The sequence below is a fragment of the Rhagoletis zephyria genome, unplaced genomic scaffold, assembly GCF_001687245.7.
Source record: "Rhagoletis zephyria isolate East Lansing unplaced genomic scaffold, Rhagoletis_zephyria_1.1 Rzeph_scaffold_00896, whole genome shotgun sequence".
In the NCBI taxonomy this organism is placed as follows: Eukaryota; Metazoa; Arthropoda; class Insecta; order Diptera; family Tephritidae; genus Rhagoletis; species Rhagoletis zephyria.
The window spans coordinates 135,782-146,131 of record NW_016157980.1 but is presented as its reverse complement, the minus strand read 5'-3'; the positions used below and the strand labels follow the sequence as shown (position 1 = coordinate 146,131).

At 35.0% G+C, this 10,350-nt stretch overlaps 1 long non-coding RNA gene across 1 annotated transcript in view; it reads left to right on the top strand.

Annotated features, from left to right (window-relative positions):
• The window catches only part of LOC108361968 (uncharacterized), a 24,464-nt gene extending 15,231 nt beyond the window's left edge, over window positions 1–9,233 (top strand). The window contains exons 2-3 of the long non-coding RNA XR_001847389.1: window positions 1,139–1,152; window positions 9,222–9,233. This is a non-coding gene — a long non-coding RNA (uncharacterized LOC108361968). The remainder of the gene's footprint in view (window positions 1–1,138; window positions 1,153–9,221) is intronic.
• Window positions 9,234–10,350: the final 1,117 nt, after the last annotated feature.

The window sequence follows — 10,350 nt, the reverse complement described above, 5'->3', positions numbered from 1 at the left end:
TTATGCCTCTTTGCAAAGGACGGAGGCTATTGGAAAAGCCATTGAAATACCAATGAAAATAAGAGGATGATTCCCGGTATATTATTTGGCTAAGTTCTAAATGCACTTAAAATGGTGTGCTTGTATCGAATATACGATTTAATGTCGTAGCCCTTTCAAAATTTAACAATCTGTAATTAAGTTCATTGTCAAGACTTTACTATACGTCTCCGTAGAGCAAAAAGTCTATTTAGCTTGCTAAATAGAGCGTAGAGTTGTCGTAGAGTTTTCGATCTAGCTTCATTGGACTGTGTACACGGTGAAAAAGTCTCGCTAAATAACTCTCACATAGACTTTGTTGTTGAGTCTCTCGTAGAGCTCTATTGAGTGTTTACACATCTCTAGCGAGATTTTTGTCTAAATCTCGCGTTTTTTCTCTACCGTGTACACTTAGCTTAAGAGTGGTATATTTGAAAATTAGAGAGTTCTACCTTTAAGCTAAGTAATACTGGTTTTACCCCCTAATTTATGGGTCCATTTTCCAAAATCAGCCCACCATTATTCACTCAAAGTTGTGTTTGGAACCAGATATGACTTATGTAGGAACTGCATCTATAATCGCTTACGCTGCAAGCCTGATTTGCTAGGAATTTTGTTTTTCTCGTTGCTTTGTTTTATGTGACTTGAAAACATTTTCCACTATACGAAAATATTGAAATTGGATTTCATTTGGGTTAAAGAAAACGACAACTCGACAAAAAATATCAACCAATACATTCAAATAAATTAATAAATAAGCATACCCTGCAAACCATTTTTTCAGAGTATTCTGCATTGTAAAGAAGTTTTAAAGAATTCGTTAAGATTTAGTTCGATTTTTTGCCGAATGTTCAAAAATGAAATAAATTACGCACACTTCCATTCTTTTACGAAATTTCGGAAGATAATCTGTGAAGCAACGAAAATAATGCTGCTATGTGAAGAATATCTTTCAGAATTTTTCCAGAATTTTCTTTATTTTTCGTACAGAAATTTCTTTACGAGTTCGTGTCAACCCCTTCATATAATTTTCTTTGAAAATTCGTAAAAAAATCGTTACAGAAATCAGATACTCCTAACGATTTCCTTAAGATTTCGGGAACTTTGGTTTGCAGGGTAGGCAAAACAAAAAAAGTAAATACCCTGCAAACCAAAGTTCCCGAAATCTTAAGGAAATCGTTAGGAGTATCTGATTTCTGTAACGATTTTTTTACGAATTTTCAAAGAAAATTATATGAAGGGGTTGACACGAACTCGTAAAGAAATTTCTGTACGAAAAATAAAGAAAATTCTGGAAAAATTCTGAAAGATATTCTTCACATAGCAGCATTATTTTCGTTGCTTCACAGATTATCTTCCGAAATTTCGTAAAAGAATGGAAGTGTGCGTAATTTATTTCATTTTTGAACATTCGGCAAAAAATCGAACTAAATCTTAACGAATTCTTTAAAACTTCTTTACAATGCAGAATACTCTGAAAAAATGGTTTGCAGGGTATGCTTATTTATTAATTTATTTGAATGTATTGGTTGATATTTTTTGTCGAGTTGTCGTTTTCTTTAACCCAAATGAAATCCAATTTCAATATTTTCGTATAGTGGAAAATGTTTTCAAGTCACATAAAACAAAGCAACGAGAAAAACAAAATTCCTAGCAAATCAGGCTTGCAGCGTAAGCGATTATAGATGCAGTTCCTACATAAGTCATATCTGGTTCCAAACACAACTTTGAGTGAATAATGGTGGGCTGATTTTGGAAAATGGACCCATAAATTAGGGGGTAAAACCAGTATTACTTAGCTTAAAGGTAGAACTCTCTAATTTTCAAATATACCACTCTTAAGCTAAGTGTACACGGTAGAGAAAAAACGCGAGATTTAGACAAAAATCTCGCTAGAGATGTGTAAACACTCAATAGAGCTCTACGAGAGACTCAACAACAAAGTCTATGTGAGAGTTATTTAGCGAGACTTTTTCACCGTGTACACAGTCCAATGAAGCTAGATCGAAAACTCTACGACAACTCTACGCTCTATTTAGCAAGCTAAATAGACTTTTTGCTCTACGGAGACGTATAGTAAAGTCTTGACAATGAACTTAATTACAGATTGTTAAATTTTGAAAGGGCTACGACATTAAATCGTATATTCGATACAAGCACACCATTTTAAGTGCATTTAGAACTTAGCCAAATAATATACCGGGAATCATCCTCTTATTTTCATTGGTATTTCAATGGCTTTTCCAATAGCCTCCGTCCTTTGCAAAGAGGCATAACTATTGGTTAAAACATAAGGGGTATTCACAAATTGAGCAGGTGGTCAGGCAAATAAATACAATTTGAAAATTTAATTCTTGTCCATATTGCGAAAATGTATTTTATGACGTCAGAAAATAGGTGAATGCTGTCAAATCGACGAAGGGTTAGCGCTCCGCTGATGGCGCCAACTATATTTTTTACATCGTGGCTTTGATATAAATACATATACACATACAACAAGCGTTGACAACAATTCGAGATAGAAAACTAACTCTAGGCGAGAGGTAACTATTGTCTACCGTGTACACAGCTTGTAGAGTACGTGATAGATAAAAGTTGAGATTTCTCTATTTTGTCTCTAGCTAGAGTGCATATCTCCTAGAGTTGCTCTACCGTGTAAACTCAATTGAGGAGGGAGATTTTTATTTCAGTGAAACTCTCGAGAGATTTTTCTACCGTGTACGTTTAGCTTTATAGTAGAGACCTACAAAGTTTTTATGAAATATGTACCCAAAGTTGTATATCGACGCTCGAACAAATTCAGGAAAGGTTTATGCAGATAAGCAAGGATGTTTTTTAACGGTATAAAATGTATATACACATATTCTTACATACATATTTATCAAAATATTCAGAATGACGAAATGAATTTGTTCAGTCGTGTCTGTTTGTAAACACGCTAACTCGAACAAAATTTAGATATTTTAACGAAAGTCGGTGCCGAAGTTGCCTTTGGTATAATTAAGGTTAGTATTACATTTTTGTGAATTAATTGTGTGTTAATTTTCAAATAAGCAAATTGTCAATGTCTGGTTTACTGTATACTGTGAAAAGATCGAGTTTAAAAAAATCTATGACAAATAATCAAGCAAGCAAGAACCACAAAAAGTGTTCCACCGTCTCATCTTCTTCAAGGCAAGATGGGCAAATGGACTTGCCATTTACGCCTATCACAGTCAGGTGTTTGTGCCACGTGAGGTGACCAGACAGCAGTCCAGCAAGTTGTCTGCAGTGTCGTATGCTCTCTCTCACTTAGAAAATTAGATAGACCTTGTGAGATTGAAGGCAACATGAGTTTTGCCCACCTGCCTCCCCTCGATGCCTCTCAGTCATTTCTGAGCAAAGTATTCACCCAGTTTCTGGTGGTGGCTTCGATTGCCGAAGGTGGGAGTGCTAAAACTAGTTGCCGACCAAGGAATGCCTGGTCTAAGCCAACTCTGGCCAAATGATCAGATGTCTCATAACCAGGTACACCAGAGTGACCTGGCACCCAGAGTAAAACAACCTCGTTATGTTCACCATCATATTTTAGTCGATACTTGCATTTCCGAACTAGGTTGGAAGTACTTAACCTTAAGTGGAGCTTGGTTGTTACTGCAGGCATGTAAACTCCATCCCCTCTATCTATGTTCCACCACGTAGTCCATGGCTTTGAGTATTGCAATTACCTCAGCCTGGAAGACCGAAGCATATTCCCCTACAGAAAAGTGAAGCTTATCTCCATTAACCTCGAAAAATACCCGAAGTCATGACCGAGAGTCAGTTTTGCAGCCATCAGTGAAGATTCGACAATGTGTGAGTCCGGTCTCAGCAATGTTATCAAACCAGCATTCAGTCTCAGGGAACACAACATTATAGAATCTCTTCAACAAAGGTGGCATACTATCCTGTAGCATTGAAAAGACAAAAGTGATTAAATCTCTGCGGCCAGCAATTTTCGCCGCGCCCCACTCATTGTCATACCAGCATCCGGTTCTTTTTAGTATGCAGGTGGCCTTTAAGGCTTCCCGACGTATGAAAACACAAGGTGACGGCAATTGCAGCAGTGCAGAGCACTAAACACCACTCAAACAAATTAAAGTTAAATAAAGAGGCTAAGTATCAAGCAACCATTTTGGTTCTTTACATCGAAACCAGATAAATTTTCGTGGACCCCCAATTACAACTCATATTTTGTTCACGTCACCATGGACCCCCGTCGAGTCTTCCGTGGACCCCTGGGGGTCCACCTGGACCACTTTGGGAATCACTGGCATGGACGCACGATCGAATACGAACGATTTCACTCTATTGATTTTTGTACTACACAAATTCATTTATGAGAAGGCGGCCATCGCTGTGCGTTAGTCATGGGGAATATTCATGGAAGTTATTATGCTCCGCAGATGAAAAGTGAGGTAGAAAGTATTAATAATATGCACCACCTGGAAGCCTACTGTTTAGATTTATTTTTTGTATGATTTTTATTTAAACTTTTATATATTTCATATATTTTACATTTTTAAGTTATTGGAAGATTTTTGCTGTGTTGGAATTTTGCATCAGCGGCCTTTTACAAAATTTTTGAATCGCATTCTGCACAAAGTATAAGGGGACCATGTTTTGTTAGCTTTGAATTTAATAGTGTTCATTCAATAGTGTTCGCTTTATTTTTGGAAACGAAATATGTTTTGCAAGTTTTTGATCATTTCTACATTCTTCATCAAATATTTCTCGTATTCCAGATCTTTTAGCTTTTAGTTTTTTGCATCGTGTTTTTATTTTATTCGTAATTTTAAGTTTTTTTTTATAAAATTAATTGGTGGTGTTTCATGATTGTGTTAATTAATAGCATTGAGGATTTGGCAATAACCTCTTTCATCAATAGAAACATTTACGGGGCAATGGTTATTGTAACAACATTCACACTTTAAGCATTGTTGACGTTATTTCCATTTGAATGAGGAAATAGCTTCATTCACTTTTTTTCCAGATTTTTTTTTACTTTATTTCGCTTTTGAAAAGGCAATAATGTCAATTGGCTTTATTTCGCACCAGTATGCGACACAATTACAAAAATTTTTTTTATAAAAGTTGTTAAATTTTTTTAAATATCACTGACATCTCAATGGCTTTAAAACGTTTTTCTCTTGACGCTCAATGTATTTTGTATGGCAAACGATGAAATGAGTGTCGCAAGCGCGCTAGACTCGCTGTCAATCGATATTTATTGAAAAACCTCAACGGCTTCCACACAAACTACATTGGGCGTCAAGAGAAAAGAGTGAATAACTTTCGTCTCGATGCCTTCCGGCAAAGTTTTTTCTGCAAATAAATAGCTATAACTTCCAAATTAATTCGAATTTCGAAAAAGTGTGAAACTGGTATTTTTATTTATCGTTGTGGTACATAAAAAGATAATTGCACAAAAAAAGCTCGACCTTCGAAAAAATGGTGACCCACTTCACAAATTTTACATTGGATGAAAAGGGATTGAGATTGTGTATATTAAAAATTCAAGTGCATTTCTTTAACTCTTCGCTTTACTATAAAGTAGATAAGTACGTTGAATTCGGAAAGCTATTTAAAGTTTTATTAAGAACTCAAAATATTGCTTGTATGGTTCATCCTCAACCCAGACTCAATTAGCGGGGCTGGCAAGTTTGTTTTGAATTCCAAATCATCCTATGGTAGGAAACTGATCATCTAATAAATTAAGCTGGGCTGGGCGGTTAAAGTGCGTACTACTCGCAATAACCGGTGAGATCCAAAAAGGGGCACCGATTTTGTCTTCGGCCTTGCACCTAGATTAGGGCTGCTATAATCGTGAATCCATCGACCAGGACACTTATTCCTTATAAATGCAGTTTCTTTGGTTTTGGCGTTGCATTATTTTGAAGTATTTACTGATATTATAAGCAATGTAGTTTTGTGGCACAATCCATAGAGCTGAATGATTGATGATGATGAAACGCTCAGGTTCTGATTTATTTTTTATCATAGAAGGACAAATTTCTCTTAACGGTGACCTTACTTGGGGCTTTTATCGTGGTACTGAATGCTTGCCTTAGCACCATTAGCGAATTTCCACATATCCTACAATGCGCTTCATGATCACGGTAGGCTGACCGAAGTGAAGCTATTCGAAAAGACTTACCCAATAAAGACTGAAAAAGTCTCCCCTGCATGCTTCCTAGAAAGCGGTTTCCTATTTGAGTCAAACCACGCCAACTGTGTCAATGAATTTTCATTGATTTTCTGGAAAGTGAAGACAATTGTGGGATTCCGTAGATAATTATAGAACAAAAATACACTTTGGACGGTTTTTCGAAATTGCACTTCGTTTTTGTTTTTTTTTTTGGTATTATAAGAATATTGCTATTTTTGAGAGAAAAATTCGTAACTCGCGACCCATTTGATGAAATTTGATGAAATTTTTTTTTGAGAGTTGCTGAAGCTTTTCCCTTTCCAATAGAAAGATTTGCAGAATAATTTGCAAAACAATTAATTCTTTAATAACAATAATTTAAACAATTGCAATTATTTATATATAATATTTAATATTATTTAATATAATAATATTTTATATATTAAATTTTGGCACAATATACTCTAAACTCTTGTTTTTAAATTCCAAAAAGAAAAAATTGGTCTTTCCAATTTTGACAGTCGCTATCGATTTTTTTCTCACCTTTAAGCCTTGAGTAAATAGCTATTTTCATGTAAGCTTGTGTGAGTGATAGCAGTTTTATGTTAATTAATGAATAATTATACAAGCATTCTTTTGATAATGAGGTACAGCAGTGCCAAATTTCATGTTCCTAGCTACTTAGATGGAGGAGTTATAACGAAAAATCTTATATCTGAACAATCAGTTATATGGGAGCTATAGGTTATAGTGACCCGATCTTCGCCATTTTCACTGAAAGTAAATTTTTGATAATGGGTGACAACAGCGAAAAATTTCATGATCCTAGCTACTTAAATGGAGGAGTTATAACGAAAAATCTTATATCTGAACAATCAGTTATATGGGAGCTATAGGTTATAGTGACCCGATCTTCGCCATTTTCACTGAAAGTAAATTTTTGATAATGGGTGACAACAGCGAAAAATTTCATGATCCTAGCTACTTAAATGGAGGAGTTATAACGAAAAATCGTATATCTGAACAATCACTTGTATGGGAGTAGGGTTGCCAGATTTTGAAACGGAGCAAGGAGTACATTTATATTTTCGATAGAAAAAAAGCAGTACATGACATAAAAAAGGAGTAACATTTTATTTTTTTTTTTTAGCAACTTATTGTTACAAATTACCATAAATTAGGTACAAACAAACAAAGATATCTTAGAAATTTTTTTCAAAGCAACAATAAATGTGAAAAATAAATAACTATATGGGTTGGCTTTCCAATAGGGACGGTTGTTAAAGAGATGGTCAGCGAAGGGGGAGTGGACGTGGCACCTTTTCGGACCTTTTTGGAGAGGGCATGAGCCGCCATTGACAAAAATGTTACTCCCGACCTCCTAGGGCCCCTATGGGTCCCCAGAGACCCCTTAGAAAAATTGCCAAAAGTCATAATTTTCACTTGCGTCCACAGTATTTTTGCGTAGAATGCGGTTGTCAATGACCGCCCTTATAGGAAAGTTTCCCCAACTAAAAAACTAAAAACTACACAAGAATTCCAGACTCTTCCTGAATGTATGGTCATTTTTTTAATTTAAGCTTTATAATTAATTTAATATTTTTCTGATTTTTATACCCGAGCGCCCTACCGCTAAGGCCATGCTTACACCTTTTCACTATCACACTTAACTTTGCTTACTAAGTAGTGTTTGCCACAAATGAATGGCAAAGTACAGCGCGCAAAATAATAACTGTCGCGCAGGTTTTTGGAAAAATAAAAGAGTTCTTTATAGATTTTGTGTTTTTTTTTGTTAACTTTGTAAATATTTTACTTTAATTTTATTAATTGGTTTTAAAATTTTAATCCTGATTTGCATTTGCCAGCTTTGGGAGATAAGTACATGCGGCACGAACCTCTTTTTCAGGTGTATTTTTCTTAGATTTTGTATAAAAAAAAGAAAAAAGACCTGTATAGGGTTGGTCGAATGAATGCCCTCCTAGTCACCAGTTCCGAGTCTTTTCGATTGCTAAGTATGAGGCCTCATGTTGTACAAAAGACGGAGTATAAAGGACCCAAATGGGGGAAATTAGCCTATGGTTACAGAAGATATGTAATAAAGTAAACGACGAAGACTTATGCTTTTCGCCCAAACCCCCTGGTAAACCCAAATGAACGTTAAATTTAAAAAACTATACAATAACTACTTTTTTTACTTGCGCTTTTCTCTCAAAGTGGTTACCGCCGGTAAACCCAAATGAAGGATAAAATTTAAAAACAAATTAAGAAAATTGAAGTAAAATCTGGGGATAATTAACAATAAACTACTTTTTCGCAAAATCTATAAAGGCCCCTTTTATTTTTCAAAAAAAAACTGTGCAACAGATATTATTTTACACCCTGTATATGTTAAATTTTAATAGCTGGAAAAAGGAGTACAAAGCTAATAAAGGAGTACATTTCCAGATATTTTATTTGGGAGTACAAGGGAGTACATTGCAATAAAAAGTAGTACGTTTACTCCCAAAAGCAGTACGTCTGGCAACCCAATATGGGAGCTATAAGTTATAGTGACCCGATCTTTGTTATTTTCACTCTAAGTATTTTGTTGATAATGGGTGGAAGTATTGCAAAATTTCATGTTTCTAGCTGCATAAATGGAGAAGTTATAACGAAAAATCACATATCTGGACAATCAGTTGTATGGGAGCTATATGCTATAGTGGTCCAATTCTTCCGGTTCCGACAAATGATTAATACATTATCAAAATACACCCACCTACCAAATTTCATCCGGATATCTCGAAAACTGAGAGACTAGATTGCATACAAACAGACGGACAGACAGACAGACGGACATGGTTAAATCGACTCAGCTCGACGTTCTGATCATTTAAGTATACATTTTAATGGATCTATCTCTTCTTTTTCTGGTACTTACAAACATCGGACCAAAGTTATAATACCATTTCATGCTCATGAAAGGTATAAAAAGTAGGTTTCAAACCCATTGATTTATTATTTATTTTATGGTAGAAGAGCTTCTCAAAAAATATAGAAGCAATTTTTTCGATTTAAGTTGTTGAAAAGTAATGAATATCTAAATTCCGGGACTAATGCCGGGATCCCGGGATTGTGATAACGACATCCCAAAAATCCTGTGATCGGAAAAGGCTGAAAAATTAACATCCCTAATGCATACATGCTAGGGATGTTCATTTTTTCGATTATGATCCCGGGATTTTCGGGATCTCGTTGTTACAATCCTGGGATACCGGGACTTGAATATTAATTTTTTTTCAACCACTTAACTGAAAAAATTCCATCAATACTGTTTGAGAAGCTCTCCTACCATATAATAAATAACAAGAAAGAAGTTCATACATATACGTATATTGGTAATTTTTAAACAAATTGTACATGGCATAGGGCTGCCATAATCTTGAACCCATCGACAAATACAGTTTCATTGGTTCTGGCGTTGTATTATTTTGAAGTATTTTCTGATATTATAAGCAATGTAGTTTTGTGGCACAATCCATAGCATTGAATGATTGATGATGATAAAAAGCTCAAGTTCAGAATTTTTTTAATCATAAAGGAGCAAATTTCTCTTGACGGTGACTTGGAAAATGTTGAATGCTTGCCTTAGCACCATTAGCAAATTTCCAAATATCCTACAATGCACTTCATGATCATGGTAGGCTGACTGAAGTGAAGCCATTGTAAAAGACCTACCCAATAAGGACTGAAAAAAGTGCCTCCCCGCATGCTTCCTAGAAGGCGGTTTTCCATTTACAATTTACGGGAATGTACTTAAGTATATGTTTATATTATTTAGCATTACAAACAGTGATGCCAGACATTCTCTGTTAAAAATCCCACGAAAATTGGGAAAAAATCCCTCAATTACCCACATCTTGAAAATTTATCCCACAAAATTCCCAACGAATTTAAACATACCCATGTTTCAGTAGTAAAGAAGTAAAATTCATATAAAATTTGTTTTTTGTTATTTTTTTGGCCTTTTTAATAATTATATTCAACAATTTTATAATGAGCTCGAGGCCATTTTTTAAATGAAAATTTATTGTGGAAAAGCAACAATAATTTGAAAAAATGGTAGAAGTGATAGCTATTTCGGAAATCACCACATTTCCTCATCAGACTTCTTTCAGTAGGATTCG